Source organism: Mus caroli, unplaced genomic scaffold (assembly GCF_978045245.1).
Source record: "Mus caroli unplaced genomic scaffold, Mus_caroli_1 scaffold_19, whole genome shotgun sequence".
Lineage (NCBI taxonomy): Eukaryota > Metazoa > Chordata > Mammalia > Rodentia > Muridae > Mus > Mus caroli.
Window position 1 is genome coordinate 3,518,458 of NW_028227274.1, and position 17,463 is coordinate 3,535,920.

At 42.2% G+C, this 17,463-nt stretch overlaps 1 protein-coding gene across 1 annotated transcript in view; it reads right to left on the reverse strand.

The window, feature by feature from the left end:
- The window catches only part of Epc1 (enhancer of polycomb 1), an 81,316-nt gene that overhangs the window by 55,918 nt on the left and 7,935 nt on the right, over positions 1–17,463 (reverse strand). The window lies entirely within an intron of this gene.

The window sequence follows — 17,463 nt, forward strand, 5'->3', positions numbered from 1 at the left end:
AGTTTCCAATTCCTAGAGCCAGTCCTGTAGTGGTAGCTAGCTCATGAATTTCTGTTGTATTTAGAAGAAACTATTTCAACGTAGCTTCACACTCTTGCCATCTGTTCTCTGGAAAACTTTATCAAATAGAATCAAACACCCGTGATGGTTTCCGTGGCCACATCAGAAATGGGAGGATAAACGTTAATTTATTAAAAACATAGATGTTGATAAGACTGCTAATAGCTGGCTTGTATTATACATGAAAAAAAGTACCCAAATATATCATTTCTGTAAAATATTTTATAAAGTGGGAAGACTGTTAGGATGGATTTTAAAAGTTTGGCGGCAAATTTTCAAATGTTCAAGATTTTAAAAACGTGTTATAAGTCTGATTTCCTCAAGGGCTACATAGTAAAAATAACCACTACTTTTTTTGTTTTGTTTTTGTTTGTTTGTTTGCTTTGGTTGTTGTTTTTCGAGACAGGGTTTCTCTGTATAGCCCTGGCTGTCCTGGAACTCACTCTGTAGACCAGGCTGGCCTCGAACTCAGAAATTCGCCTGCCTCTGCCTCCCGAGTGCTGGGATTAAAGGTGTGTGCCACCACACCCGGCTTAACTACTACTCTTAAATACAGGGTTTGATAGAAACTTGTAGTTTAGAGTGCACAAACTATCTCGTAGGTTTGTTTCTATGTAACATTAATTAAGACCTTAGTCCCACAGTAAGAGCACACTTTGCTCTACTAGACCAGAGGAGACAGACTGCAGTTCTTCAGGATTATCCTAACACTCCAACACTGGCAGCTAGCTTGTCTCTGGGAGGCAGTGGGGCTTTCACCTGCCTTTCCTCCAGCTTCTGGGTTCAGTAACTATCTCTCCCAAGGAGTTAGGATGAAAGCTAGTGCATATTGCTGGAGAACTGGAAGAAGTGAGTGGTGAGGCTCTACTGAAGTAGTCAACAAAGTTTTGGGAGAGGATATCCAAGTGAGATTATGCAGATAAGCATGGGTTATGAAAGGGGAGGAAAAAAGGCGGGAGAGAGGGAAAGATAAATCTCAGAGGCATGGAAGACTAGATCACATTCCGGGAATCAGAAAAACCTGCCAGATCCACTGTCCAACATGACTCATATCTTGCCAGGTTCAACAGTTAGGGGGACACTGGCTGTTCAGTATAACAGTGGCAGTCCCTCAGCTTGTAATATGAGGTTACTAAAAATCCTAGTAGAAGTTATACTTAGGGAACTGAAGATTTTAGAGGGCAAAATAGCTTCTACAGCTAATGAATGAGCTGACAAAATTACTTATTTTTATCTTCACTGAAACGACAGCCTAAGGGCCCCCAGACAGGGGACCAATAGTATGCAAAGTGCTGGGCTCCAATCCCAGCAGTACAAAAGAGACTGACAAGCAGCAGCCTATGGGTATATGTTTTTCCATCCTATAGCAGCAGTGATTGACGCTGCAGCCTATGGATATGGTATGTTTCTATACCCTACATCAGCAGGAACTAACTGCAGCCTACAGACACATTTCTACATTCTACAGTAGCAGTAATGAAATTGCAGAAATAAATTGTGTTTCCCAGAAATGTTCAAATCATCACGACATTGAGATCTGCATGCAGATCAGTGGGCCCTTTTACATACAACATGCCTGCTAAGAAGCATGTTTTCAAATCAAGTACCCTGGAATCTCAGGCCTTTCTAGGTTTCTCAGGATCCAAAGGAGTTCCACTTCTCTGCACTTCATAGCTCCTTATTCTGAGGCACGCCACACTAATGAAAGCTCAGATCTAGTATTTCCTCAGTTCTCCTACTCAAAGGTTCCTTAGGAGGAAAAATCACTAGCCCTGCACTGCCTTTAACTTTCTCATCACTATTTAAACCTTTTATTTTTTGTAAGTGTCCCCAACAAAAGCTACATAAAATTCTCAATGATGCCAAACTGTATGTACTATATGTGGGATACACTTACTTTTTCTCAAACAGAAACATGTCTGGGAAAAGTTTTATAGTTAAAAATGGCTGTAAGTCATATCACACACACAAGCTGAACAGAGGTGATAATGGGTTATCTCTGTAGAGAACACAAATGAGAGAGTGGGGAACCACACATGGCAGTCAAGGGAAATGCTGGAGAGAGCAGTCAGGGCAGGATGTGGGGATGCAGACCAGCACTCAAGAGGCTGAAGAAGGAGAGCAGGACTGCAGCCATCTCAGACTATAAGGGAGCCTATGCCCTAAGAAACCGAGCAAGCAACACATACTCATACATACATACATAGTCTCACACACACTCATACACACATATACACACATATTTATAGTTTCACAACACACGTATTTAGTTTCACACACACTTTTACATAAACACATAGATACACATACAGTCTCACACAACTCATACACACATATACACATGTTCACACAGTCTCACACACTCATAAACACATATACACACATACTTACAGTTTCACACACATACATATACACACACATACTTAGTTTCACACACTTATACCTAAACACATATATACATACATATTTAGTCTCATACACACTCATACACACATACACATACATACAGTTTCATACACACTCATACACACATATACACACACATACCTACAGTCTCACACATTGTCACATATTCTTTCTTTCTCTCTTTCTCTCTCTCTCTCTCTCTCTCTCTCTCTCTCTCTCTCACACACACACACACACACACACAGTGAGTGTGTGTGGCAGCAGATGAGTTGACCAAACATCACATGATGGTAGCACAGGATGTGGTTCTGAAAGATGCTGTACTGGCTGGTTTGTGTGTCAACTTGACATAAGCTGGAGTTATCACAGAGAAAGGAGCCTCCCTTGAGGAAATGTCTCCATTTGATCCAGCTGTAAGCCACATTTTCAATTAGATCAAGGATGGGAGGGAGGCACCACTGTGGGTGGTGCCATTCTTGGGCTGGTACTCTTGGGTTCTGTAAGAAAGCAAGGTAAGCAAGCCAGGGGAAGTAAGTAACTGAGCAAGCCAGTAAGTAACATCCCTCCATGGCCTCTGCATCAGCGCCTGCCTCCTGGCCTGCTTGAGTTCTAGTCCTGACTTCCTTTGGTGATGAACAGCAATGTAGAAGTGTAAGCTGAATAAACCCTTTCCTCTCCCACTTGTTTCTTGGTCATGATGTTTGTGCAGGAATAGAAGCCCTGACTAAGACAGATGCCAAGGGGGAATTGAAATAGTATAATAGAGATAGGAACTTTTGGAGGAGCTGAGCTATATGAACAAGACAGAGTAAGGAGTGGCTGCCAGGTATGCATGAAAATGTACTCTCACAACAATCCTGTTACAAAACTATCCAGTAGAAGTGATGGGAATTTGAATGGACAGTGTACAAGTACAAGTAAAGAGATATGAGTGTCTTTGGAGTGGATTAGAGGTGCTTTTGCTGTTTGTCCTGAGATAGGGTCTTGATATTTAGCCTATGCTGTCTTGGAGCTCACAAATTGGCCTTGTCTCCTGAGATGCAAGTGTTTGGTCACTGTCCTGTTGTATCCTGTCATTGTTCCCCCAACCCCACCCCACCCAATGAGGTGCAAGGTTCAATCAATGGACATAATAGTTAAAATATTGTCACTCTGATAAAATGAGCACAGTTCAGGGTTTGCCTTTAGTGGGGCTTTATAGTGCATGCCATAGGTCAATTTTCCTGAAACCCATGTCTCTTTACCCAGAAGACTCTTTACCCAGACCATATGTCCATAACTGTTCTGTATTTTGCTCAAAAGGAAAGCTAAAATTGGTTTTGGTATGGGAGTTAAGGCCTCCTGTTATGCCGTTAATATCTTCTCATTATTACCAAAGCTGGGTGCTTCAACTGAAAAAGGTCAGTCAGTCTTACCAACTCCAGGAGATAGCACAGCTCTCCTGCCTCCAGGCTCTGACTCCTGCTTTTCTACCTTCTTGTCCAGCTCCAGGCTATCTTCTGAAAGATCTTACAAAAATGTCTTGAGGACTGAATGAAATGACCCATGAAAAGCACTAACAATGGGCCCTGGCCAACCCAGGATAGTCCATAGACGTGAGCACTCACTGTCATACATCACATTCTCATACAACACATCTGAGATATGTGTTCCCTGTGCACCTCAGGCAGCTGTGGCCTTCCCATCCTTCTGTCTCTGCCTCCAAGTGCTAGGTACCTCCCACAGGATCAATCTAAGAAAGTCTACTATCCTTCAAAATCCAACTCAGTATCAACTCCAGGAAACTTAGTTTATCTAAATGCTACTGTTATGATCTGAAAAACAAATCAGCAATTAGATGAACTCAAAACTCCTTAAGCCTACATGAACTGTTGTTCTTTCACTGAAGTCAACTCCATTTTCAAACAGCAAGATTAATGCCTGCCATTTACTCCATGCTTTCTGTATCACTTCCCTGAGAGCCATGTTTGATGTGTCTGTCAGGTTAGAGAAAGTATATAAACTACCTCTGGTCATGAAGCTGGAAAGAATAGCTGGTTAGAATAGAATCTCTGTGTCTGATTTTAAAGTCTTAGAAATAAGATTAAAGAGAGAAGAGAGGACATGAAATGGAGAAGGAGGGATGACAGTGAAGAGCGAGATGGGTAAAGGGTTTTGCTTTTTGGGAAGGTGGGAGAGATTTGGACATGTTTATACTAAAAGCAAAGATGGATTGACCCCAGGACAATCTTACTCATAAGAAGGAAGACCTGAAGCCAGGTATGAAGAGTAATACAAAGAGTTAAATTCCTAGATAAAACAACAGGATTTAATATCATAATACCATAACAGCAGCTGTCCAGCTTCCTCATTCCTGAAAGCATTTAATATTTACCAATAGTTTATTCAGAGCTAGGGTGAAGCAGTCAGTGCTAGAAAAATGAGAAAACACAATACATAAGACCTCTCAAGGGGAGATGCTGTTACTGTATATACTGGGGAAATAAAAATTATCTTTCTTCCTTTTTTAAAAAAGAAATATTTATTATTATTCATAAATACACTGTAGCTGTCTTCAGACACAGCAGAAGTGGGCATCAGATCTCATTACGGGTGATTGTGAGCCACCATGTGGTTGCTGGGGTTTGAACTCAGGACCTTTGGAAGAGCAGTCAGTGCTCTTAACCACTGAGGTTTCTGTGTAGCTTTGGCTGACTTGAAATTTGTTCTGAAGAGCAGGCTGGCCTCAAAACGGGAAGATCTGTCTGCCTCTGCCTCCTGAGTGCTGGCATTAAAGGTGTGTGCTAACACTGCCCAGCTGGAAAATAACATCTTTAAATATGAATGGGTAAATATAAATATAAATATGAATATAAATAAATGAGGATGCTGGTACTGAGCACTGTGCAAAAGCAACAGTAGTGAATGAACATGGCTTTGCTTTAGGCAATGATTCCCCTTAACCTGCTGTTCCTTTCATTTTCATAATAAGCCACATAAGAAATGTCAATAAATAATCCTTCCAACATAATACTAAAATACAGACTGGAAACCCTTTAAGATGTTGTTGGTGAGTTGTTGTTGTCCCCTTTCTTTTCTTTCTTTCTTTCTTTCTTTCTTTCTTTCTTTCTTTCTTTCTTTCTTTCTTCCTTCCTTCCTTCCTTCCTTCCTTCCTTCCTTCTTCCTTCCTTCCTTCCTTCCTTCTTCCTTTCTTTCTTCTTTCTTCCTTCCTTTCTTTCTTTCTTTCTTTCTTTCTTTCTTTCTTTCTTTCTTTCTTTCTTTCTTTTTTTGGTTTTGGTTTTTCGAGACAGGGTTTCTCTGTATAGCCCTGGCTGTCCTGGAACTCACTCTGTAGACCAGGCTGGCCTCGAACTCAGAAATCCTGCCTCTGCCTCCCAAGTGCTAGGATTAAAGGCGTGCACCACCACTGCCTGGCCTTTCTTTTTTTAACCTAAAAAATGCTAGAAAGGAAATACAACAGTTTGCATTGCAATGTATTTAATAGAGGATCCCAGAAATCATAACTGCATGTTGGATTCTCTACATTGAGACTTATGACTACAATTTAAAAATGGCATGAAGTGGATTCACCCAATATGAACATTAAAAAAAAATCTCAGCCAGGTGGTGGTGGCACATAAGAGGCAGAGGATCTCTGTGAGTTCAAGGCTGTCCAGGTCTATGAAGTGAGTCCAGGACAGCCAGGACTACACAAAGAAACTCTGTCTCAAACAAACAAACAAACAAACAAACAAACAAACAACTCATCTAGGATATCTTACTGTATAAAGTATATTCTAAAGTTATACAAACTTTACTTACTACCGCACAACTTTTTGTCAAAATTGAGAATTTCCATCCCACTAAGGGTGGCCAGGTAAGTTTGATAGTCTTCAAGCTGTGTCCCTTCCGCTCCTACAAGCCATGGGGGTTTTGCTCACCCTGTAGGCAGGCAGTTAAGACCCTAGATGGCATTTCAATGTGGACTCTGTCCATCATAGCTGGAGAAATGGTAGAAAATCTGAGTTAGAAACCATTGAAACTTGAGCTTAGATTGCAGTGACTTAATATTTACAGAGAGACCAGGATTCTGATCTAAGTCATGAACAACTAGGTTTCTAGAAGAATAAAATTCCATAGCAGAAAAATGTAAAAATATGTAAGAATTAAACCGTCTGTGTCCAAAATATTTGGCAAAGTGTATCTCAAATGAGGTGTGTTAAATATTGCTGACACATTCAGCCCACTCAGGTGCTCATATGAGGTGTAGACTCCAGGAAGGACAAAGTCAGAGCAGGAGAAAGATCCTGAGCTCCAGAGGACAAACCTCGGCTGGGCACCTTACAATCTTAAGTAGATGGGACCCACAACCTGTGTGCCATTTCCAGAGAAACACATGTGAGTCAGGAAGGTATATGTGGCACAGGAGAGGAAGGGAGTAAAATCTGAAGGAGCAAAAGAGCTGCCAGTGAGCGACGACCACAGCAATGACCAATCAGGTGGACAGGTAGGAGCCCAGAGGGCATTCGAGGAGGAGGGGTTACAGTGACTCGCTACTGCTCCTACAACAGGATGGCAATGCTTTGTGGGTTCTTTCTATCCTTGGGTACAGAATTACCTTTCTTGTCACCAAGTGAGCTAACTAGTGAAATGGAGTGTTGCTTGTCACTGTTTTCACTGTGCTTTGAGGAACGTCACCTGCATATGCACTCTGCATCCAGCTCCTGGCCCTGTCCACAAAGGGAAGATAAAGATTCCAAACCCATGGAGTGAGATTGCAGGTATCAGAAGTGAGTCATGGAGAGTCAGGACAGGAGAAGAGTGAAGAGGACGGAGGCCCAGGGAGCATCATCAAGAGTCCAGACAGCAGAGCGAGAAGAGCCAGGGGTGGGAGAAGGGCTAGAAGAGGGACAGCTGGGAGAAGCTGGGAGCTGAGCTGAGCTCGCTTGCTCACCAGAACAAAGGAAGGAGCCGATGACCTCGGAGCACAGAATCCTTTTAAATGGTGCTTTGTGCAGACACCAGCTGAGCTGGTGGAATGACTGGCTGTGGTGCCTGGACCATGGTGGTCTTTCATCTGGAGGGCCAAAGCCAAGCAAGGTGTCAAGCCGTTTCCAAGTGCCCTCCTATGTGATTTTATTAAACATTGTTTATTTCTTTATTGTTGGTGGGGAGGCAATGCCATGGCCCATGTCTAAAGGTCAGAGGAAAACTTGTTTCAGTACTCTATAGACTATGTAGATCCTGGACACTTGGGCACCAAACTCAGGCTCGTTAGGCTGGGCAGTAAGCGTCTTCATCCACTGGGCTATCTCCCTGGCCCTGCCCTCCATCAAGACTTTGTAGTTTCTTGCTGTTATGGTTTGAATAGGAAATGTCCTTCACAGACTCATTTATTTGAACCCCTGGACTCAGGCAGTGTGGTGCTACTTTGGGAAACTGTAGAACCTTTAGACATGGGGTCGAGCTGGCAGACATAAGGGATAGGCACTGAGGATTCTACACTAGCCTGGCTCCCACTGGGGCTCCCTGCTTCCTGACAGTACCAAAGCTCCCACTACCATAAACTCAGCTACTACCATCAAATTGCCACCAAGACTGACCTTTTCCCTTTACCTGTTCTTTCCCTAAGTGCTTCTATCTGCTATTTTGTCATAGCAACAAGAAAAGTAATTCATCCACCTGCTAAAGGAGCTAAATTTTAGCTTAGATCAGGACCTAGCCTGACGCTCCCAGTCTTCACCCTCATGACACGCCTTATATTACAAGGGAACATTCCATACATGCACACCTTTTCAGTACATCCTTTTTCTGATTCAAAGACATACAAGCTACCACACCAAATGCCTGTCAGCCTTTGGGAATTACTGAGGTAGAATTCACATCCAGATCTGACCTCCTGAGGATTGAGTTTCCCAAACACGAGACTCATAAGCTCAGACCCAGGATAAGTGGTGCTGAGCCAATCGGCTTAATTGATCTGTTCACAGGGTTAACACTTTGGTGCTTTTATCTCTGCCAGTCGTTTGGGGCTGGCTTCGTTCATTTCTGGTTTTCCTTTTTCTTTGCTTGTTTTACAGTGATATTATACTATTGATAACACTACCTCTATCTTTTCATGGCCTTTGTATCTTCATACAACTTGAGCTTGCTCTCTTATTACTACATTTTTGTTTTAAAATATTTGATTATTTTTCAGACAGGGTCTCAATGTGTAGCCTAAGCAGGTCTCAAACTTGTCACCTCCTGCCTCTGTAGCCTATGTTCAGCCTAATAGTATGTACCATAGTTTTTTAAAGCATTATCCTCTTAAGGGACTCTATGTACACTGACTCTTGTTTACTATAAAAAACAGACATAAGACCAAGTGTGGTGATGCACACCATTAATCTCAGCACTTAGGAAACAGAGGCAGAAGGGTCTTTGTGAGTCTGAGGCCAGCCTGGGCTACATACTGAGTTTCAGAACACCCATGAGTATATTGAGGGACTCTGCCTCAACAAACAAACAAACAAACAAACAAAAAGACATATATAATCTTAATAGAGCACTTATGATAGAAAATCATTGAAAGTATCATGGTTTAAGACAGAAGAGAATAAATGTCTATAGTTCTTTGACTAAAGATGATTCTGTGTCTATAGAAATTATAGTAGAAAAACTATTCTTTATTTGAGTAGTCTCGAAAAAACTTGATCTTAAATAGTATCATTTCTTTCTACATATTAATTTGACATTTTCCAAAAGTATGTAAGTCCAGATACTGAAATAAGAGTTATATAGGTATATAAAATACCAGTAGGGACTAGATGTGTGGCTCCACGGCTGAACACTTGCCTAGCATCATGCTAAAGACCTAGGGCTCCACCCTTGCTGCTGAAGAAATAAATGAATACACAAGCTAGTAAGCCTGGAAATACTGCAAATTAACCTTGCCCTTAAAAAAAAACAAACAAACCTGGGTTCATGGTGTCTAGGCTCAGAGGCAACCTGCAGAAAGAAATGGGATGCTTAATACAATGTATCTCAAACGTGTCTGACTGTATCTATAGCACACTTTGGCAAATTCTAGTCATGACACCTCAGAGAAACAGAACATTTTCAACCACACTTTGCATCTTATTGTCTAAGATGCCTGACACACAAATTGAAAAAAAATTGTAAAAATCTATATATAGCTATATAGTATTATACTTGTTACCATTGGTTGTAGGTATATGGACATGGGCATAGGTGCCTGAAGGTTCGAGAATCGGTAGATCCCCTAAAGTTGGAGTTAGAGGTGGTTATGAGCCACTCCACATGGGAAGTGGGGACTGAATTAGGGTCCTCTGAAGGAATAGCAGGTGTCCATAATTGCTGAGCACCTCTCCAGCACCTGATAAAGATTTTTATCCTGATATTAAAAAATGCTAAGCAAGCCATTTAAACAAAGACTTGGTCAGAATTTCCTATAGAAACTAGAGCTCAGCAAACTGGTATACTCCACAATATTTTTGATCCTTAAAACCCTGTATCTAAAAAAAGTCCTCAAACTTCTCAAGGTGAACCCTGGAAACTGCTTTGCCCTTGGAACTGTTCCTTCCCATTTCAAAAGCTAGGAATCATAAACCTATAGGTGAGGCTCTCCAAGGATTTGATGAAATATTTCATGGAAAAAGAATGCCCAAGCCAGCCAGTTCCCCTACCCGCATCTCTCCTTCTCTCCTCTGAGACAAGGTCTTACTGTGTAGAACTCTCCAGCTCAGGCTGGCTTCAAACTTGTGGTCCTCCTTCCTCGTCCTTTTGGGATTATGGGTGTGTGCCACAGTGCCCACCTTTACAGGACCCATTTTTAAAGGACATCTGTAGTGTAAATATTTTTACTTTCCATGCTTTATTCCTTGTTACTGCCAAGGAACTGAGCCTGGGACTCACACATGCCAGGCAAACATCAGATCACCACAGCTCACACTCACACACTCACAGCTCTACAATTTACTTTTTGTATGCTTGGTATGAAAGAGAATAGTGTCTGTAAGGGACTCAACTCCTTTAAGATTAGAAACAACAAAAATTCTCCAACCAAACACCTACATATTTACAGAACCAGCCTATGGAAGCATAGTGGGGGTTGGGTGTTTTGATTTCTTTCCATTTAGCAGCTATGCATCATTCAGGCAAGTAAGGCTTGCAGAAGGAGCACCCCTATTCTTTTCACCCCACTGTCAGGTGATTAACCATCAAAGCGTATTCAATGACCACTCAAGCTCCCTGCCCAAAGCTTCCAGAGTTACTCAGGGTAAAACTCTCGAGGGTACCAGCTTCCTGACACAGCTAGCTACTGTTTGCCTCAGGGACAGTGCATTTTAAACACCAACAGGCACTGGAAAGAATGGGAGCTTCTTAGGTTGAAGATCTGGATCCCAATCTAATGTATCTATTATTTACCGTGATTGTTCCAGACTCAACACTAAATGACCCTGAAAAGCTTCTGGGTAGAAACCTCGGTCTCCGAGACACCACTATTCAGAGGTGAATGCTGGAATAAGGGGTCTGACCTCACTGACTGATAATACATTGATGGTTTGTGAGCCAAGGGGATTTGCTGTAAAAGTGAATTCTTTCCCTCCTTCCTTCTGCTTCCTGGCAGCCATAGTGAGCAGCCATCACATGCACCCAACCACGATGCACTGGGGCCCAGACCTGGCACCAACTGAGGCAACTTACCATTGGCTGCCTCCTTGACAATGTCTTCCCTGTTGATTTCTCAGGTGATCTGTTCTGGCCCTCACTTGACTAACACAACTACACAACAGAAATGATTAATTTCTGAGCAGTATGATCTCACACGAATGGTCAGAGGAATGAATACTCAGTCTCTCTGCTTTTAGGTGGTTAATCAGAGCAAATGAGATAGTATAGTGGGAACAATCTCTAAAAATTCCAAAGTGCCACACCAATATAAGGAAGAGTACTCAATGTCAACATAGCAGCTCGAAGGAAGGGTTTGCAGGCCTCAGAGTATGCCACAAGAGGCACACATGTACAAATGAGCCTGACTTAATACATTCTCTACAGTCCACTGATGAACTATGACAAGATAAATTAAAAGGGGAGTGGGGAGTCTTAAGTTTAGTAAACTTGTTTAAAAGATTTCTTATGAAAGGAAAGTGGACAAAGGTGTCTTCTCTAGCAACTAAGTCTTCTGTGATTCGCTGCAATCACACAAGGACAAGGCATTCCTGCTCACCTGTATTACTCTGAGGGAGGGCCGAGAACCCTTCCTTCCCAGCTGCTATGATGGCACAGGTTTAATGACCACGGAGTCAGGCTCCACTCTCAGCACCCACATGAGGGCTCAAGGGACCTGACACCCTCTTCTGGCTGCTGTAATTACTGCATTTCATGTATTGCACAGGCATGAGCAGGCAAAACAGCCACACAAATACAAATAAAGAAAAAAATTTAGAGAGCTTTTCATAGTGCTGCCACCTCCTGCTGTGTTTCAAGAACTTGTCTTAAAAAGCAAAAAGCATTTTCAGCCACGTGATGTTTTTAGAACTGACTCATGAATAAGCTAAAATTTAATCCATGATGATCCAGCTTTCTTGTTCCCAGTGGTTACTCATGAGCATCTTATTTTAAAGGAGTTGGGCTCCAGTGCTCTGCTGACAGCCAGCATGTATGATCTCCTCCTCTCCCTGAGCTACTGGGAAATCCGAAGCCTTGTCCATGCCACACTAATGCCCTGAGTTACACCAGCCCCAGGCTGTATCGGACCTCAGTCTCCTGGGTCCCCAGGTCCTCAGCTCTGAAAAGGATGAGTTTTTGATGCTTCTTCAATTTTAAGATTATCTCTGTTCTCCCACAATTGACAGAAGAGTGATAGATGAAAAACTTTAAATACAGAGAAGGCTAAGCAAAGATGACTACTCTCTGAGAAGCCATGCCCACACATGTTCTCAGATGTGCCTGACTTTCTTTGAGAGTGTTTATACCTATATTAAAATATTTTAATAAAATATTCAACTCTGGTTCATTTAAAAGACAAAAAAAAAAAAAGGTAATCAAAGATGTTTAGGGGCTAGGCAATGGTGGTGAACGCCTTCTTTAATCCCAGCATTTAGGAGGCAGAGGCAGGCAGATGTCTGTGAGTTCGAGGCTTGTAAACAAATCGTGAAACTAGAAAAGAGAAAGACAGACTTCGTAACAATGGCCTACACAGAAATGATTGAAATTGTCTGGGGAGGGCAAAAATCCAACTGGTGTAATATTCTTCCTGAAAAAGGATGGAGAATTTCACTGTAATAGGTTTAGAAAATAATTAGCACAGTAGTATAGTTTAGCAACCAAACAATAACAGGAACACTTCAACCAGTTTAGCTATCTGAAGTGTTGTTTGTATAAAGAATATATATGTATAAAGTCTGCACAGAAAGCCTGGCTATGCTTTATATAACTAGTTGTATATAACAAAGTTTTCATTAGCTTATTTTGTTTACCAAGCCCAACCCCAATGCAGCTTTGATTATGAATCATGAGAACAAAGGAAAACACGTTTTTGACCTTGGCTAACTTATTTCCTGTTCAGAAAAGAGGCTACAGTATTGTACACCCTATTTTGAAAGGTAAGCTTGTTATCTTTCTGCTTCCAGATTACAAAGTAATTTATTTATAGCTAGCTTAGCCCAAAAAATGTATTTATTCTTTCTGGTTTTCTTTAATAAAGACAGAAGTCGATATTCAGCAATCATACACTAGGCACTAATCATTTTGGTCTTTTAAAGAGATAAATGTGAGGCATATGGATATACGTGGAAAGCAGAGTATGTAATACGGAGAATAATGAAAACAAGGTGCAGAATGTGAAGGCAAGCATGCAGTGATTACTGCTTGCAATGTGGACAGGAGGAAGGAGGAGGGGATAAACAGACAATGGCAGAGAAGGGTGGGTGGAGGCAGGCAGTGAGGGAACTGAAGATTCAAGTGATTAACTTAATGCAGTGCTGGGCTACAAAGTGAGACTATAAAACTGACAAAAATGATTTCAAAAACTATACTAGCTACAAATTTGGGATTTAAAAATTCTATATATTTGGTATGTAAAATAATATGTACATTCAAATTTAAAATAGAATGATTTCTTTTGAGACAGATTCTCACGTAATTAAAGCTGGCCTCGGGCCTCTGGTTATCACATCTCTGCTGGAATTAAGAGTTACATGTACCACCACATCTGGTTCAGTTCATTATTTACCTGCAGTTTTGTATTCCAGAGTAACCACGCCCATTCCCTGCCTTTTAACAGCATAGATGAATATTGGAAAATGAAAGATCTGGGGCTGGAGAGGTGGCTCAGCAGGTAAAAGCAGCTGCCCCTCAAGAAGCCGTGAGTACAGTCTCTAGCACTCAGAGTCAGCAGTTCACAGGCCCTGTAGCCCCAGTTCCAGAGCTCTTCCTGCCTCTAAGAAGATTTGTACTCACAGTGCATACCATGCCCCAAACACACACGCATACACAAAAAGAAAAGGAAATCCATTTTAGAAGGCAAAATCTTAGAATTATATAGATATGTGTGTGTGTCTGTGTGTGTGCACTTTCCAGTTGAAACTATTGTGTGAAGCTCTGGCTTCCTGTATAGACTTGCGAGGAAATAATGCAGAGTGGTTTCTGTCCTCTAAGATAAACAGCAATGCTACCAGCCTATCACAGGTAAGCTATTCTTTTACTGCCTGTTAATTCTATTCATTCTAGGGGAAAGAATAGTGGTATTAATATCAGTTGTTAGAAATGTCAACTCACAGTTGGCAGGAAATGTTATAGAAACAACCTACACATTCTACCAACTTTTCAGTGCTCTCTTGCTGCTCCTTGCTGCCCTGTGCCCATGTTTACTGAAACCTGTCTCCAACTTTCCAACCCCTTTATTCTCCCATCAAGACTGATGAGAGATGGAAGCTGCTGAAACTTTCCTTTCCTTGGCCAGTGGTGAACAAATTAACAGACACAGGCAGTTTCTTCCTCTATCTCCACCATTTTGTGAGTTAATTCTTGGACTGTTTGGGGGCACTGAGTTCTAGATGCCCAGCTTGAGAGATTCTAGGCACCTGCCCTACCAAGTTCCAGCTTTTCCTAGAGGCCTTGTTCTGCCTTACCTATGTCCACGTGGCTTCCTTTATCTGGCATGTCTGTCTTTTTGTCAACTTCTGCAGGAGCAAAGTCCACCCACAACACACAGCTCCAGGCAAAAGCTGCCTTCTCGGTAAAGTTGACCCATTCCCAAACCTGCCCTCTTTGCTTTCTCTGTAATCCTCAGCAGGCTTTTTGCTTTTGTTTTGGTTTTAATGTGGTAGAAGTTCAATAAATATTTGCTTAAAAGGTGAAAAGAAGGCAATTCAGAAGCTCTTGGAAAGTCTGTTTCATTCACTGATGTGTGTTGTGCACCTAAGGCTGCACACATGAGCACCCAAGTGTGCTCACTCAGAGGATAGAATAATATGTTGGATGTCTTTCTCTCTCACTCTCCATCCTGTTGACCAGAGCAGGGTCTCTGAGTGAATGAGAAACTTGCCATCTGAGTTAGGCTGGCTGGCTAGCTCACTGGTATCCCATTTTAATGTTAGGTAAGCAATTCCACCTGTCTCGGCAAACTCAGGCTCTAGGTGATGATCTAACTGGCCTAACCTAATCCAGGTGTAAAGGGGGCGTTTCAGAACTCAGGAGAGAATACTCAAAGGAACACAATCCTCATGGTCTAGTCATTTTTTTCTGTATTACCTTGTTGTATTGGCTGGTTTTGTGTGTCAACTTGACACAAGCTGGAGTTATCACAGAGAAAGGAGCCTCCCTTGAGGAAATGTCTCCATGAGATCCAGCTGTAAGGCATTTTCTCAATTAGTGAGCAAGCGGGAAGGGCCTATTAAGGGTGGTGCCATCCCTGGGCTGGTAGTCTTGGGATCTATAAGAGAGCAGGCTGAGCAAACCAGTAAGAAACATCCCTCCATGGCTGCCAGGTATGCATCAGCTCCTGCTTCCTGACCTGCTTGAGTTCCAGTCCTGACTTCCTTTGGTGACTAACAGCAACGTGGAAATATAAGCTGAATGAACCCTTTCCTCCCCCACTTGCTTCTTGATCATGATGTTTGTGCAGGAATAGAAGCCCTGACTAAGACAGATGCCAAGGGGGAATTGAAATAGTATAATAGAGATAGGAACTTTTGGAGGTGCTGAGCTATATGAACAAGACCGAGTGAGGCGTGGCTGCCAGCTATGCATGAAAATGGACTCTCACAACACCTTCTAGGACTGTATGTAAGGCTGTGACTGTTCCTGTAATAGCTAAGCACACCGCAAACCAGGAAGACAGAATGCACAGTACAAGGTATAACAAACACTTTACTTTTTGAAACAGGATCTGATGTGGCTAGCCTTGAACTCACTACAAAGCTGAGGTAGTCCTTGGACACCTGATCCCCCGTTTCGACCTCCCACATTCTAGGATCATAGGCGAGTGCCCCACAACTGGCTCCTAAGTACTTGATGGAAAGGAACTGAACTGGTTAACAGTGGACTGAGTAGAGGTCTGTCCTACACTTTTAAGCAGAATACCTACTAAGTTTATAAGTAGCACTGACATATTAAGGCGAACGAGAAACTTGCCATATTTATGTTACATTTCTTAAATATGTAAGGCTTTCTTAAGGTTTCAAAAGTGTTCCCTGGGAAAGAAAGAGGATGATTGTCAGCATCTCTTTCCTAGCTAAAGTCTGGGTAGCAAGGGTCCATTAGCTTGCTGTTTCCCTTGATACAACTGTGCAGTTATAATCTATTTACTTTGCAACTCCCTCACCTCCTAGGATTCTAAGTTTTGGAAATGGGGATAAGGATAGCAGTACTCGTCCACCAACAGCCCTCCACAGAGTTCCGGCTCTACGGCTGGCTTCACTAGCTCTTTGGGGTTTGTTTTGTTGTTGCTTTGCTTTTTGAGACCGGGTTTCTCTATGTGGCCTTGGCTATCCACTCACTGTATAGAGTAGGCTGGCCTTGAATGCACAGAGACCCACCTGCCTCTGCCTCCCAAATGCTGGGATTAAAGGTGAGTGCCCCTTACCTTCCTTCAGTAGTTGTTAACTTATTGATCTAACTCAGATCCTCAGCTCTAGCTTCGTAATAGGGATTGGGAATAGCTGTGGAAGATCCTATGCCCAGCTCCAGCAGACCAATTAACTCAGAATTTCCTGAGTTTGCAATTTTCTAGGTGAAGCCATATGTAAAGTGCCTGCTTAGCAAGCACGAGGAGGCTCTGGCTTCTGTCCTCAGCACCACAGTACATAAGTGGATAAGTACAGGCACATACACAGGCAGCGTTGAGAAGTTCTAGAGTAAGAGGATGAGCCTGCCATAGTAGTATGGAGGATCCAGGTATATTCTGGACCAGGGTTACCCTATAGACTCTTCTAGAACATCAGAAATGTTTCATAGTCTGTGCTGCTCAATATAGCAGCTACTACTAAGTAGACCACTTGAAATGCTGATAGTCTGATTGAGAAATTAAAACCTCCAAGTTTAACTACTTCACGTTTAAGTGTATACAGATGCCATGTAGCAAGCGGATTAGCTCACTGGAGAGTACAGCATGAAAGTTTTATGTCATTTTAGATGAGCTGAGTCTGGGACTGAATGGGACTGAATGATTCTTTTTGTAAAAGAAAATCTTTATATATTTAGTGTGTGTGATGTCTGTGTATCAGCAGGCACCATGTCCTACATGTGGAGGTTAGAGGAGAATTTGGGGGAGTTGGTTCTCTCCTTCTACCATGTAGGTCCCAGGAATTGTCCTCAGATCATGAGACTTAGGCTGCTGAACCATCTCACTCTGCCCAGGCTGCCCTACTCACACCTCTTTGAGGTTCTTCACACCATTTCCTAACAAGTCCTCCCAGCTAAATGGAAGGATACACAGATTACACTGGCTTGTGTGGAAAGCAAGGGCTGTGGATTAGCTTTCCACTCTTCCATTCAGGTAGAAAAAAGAAG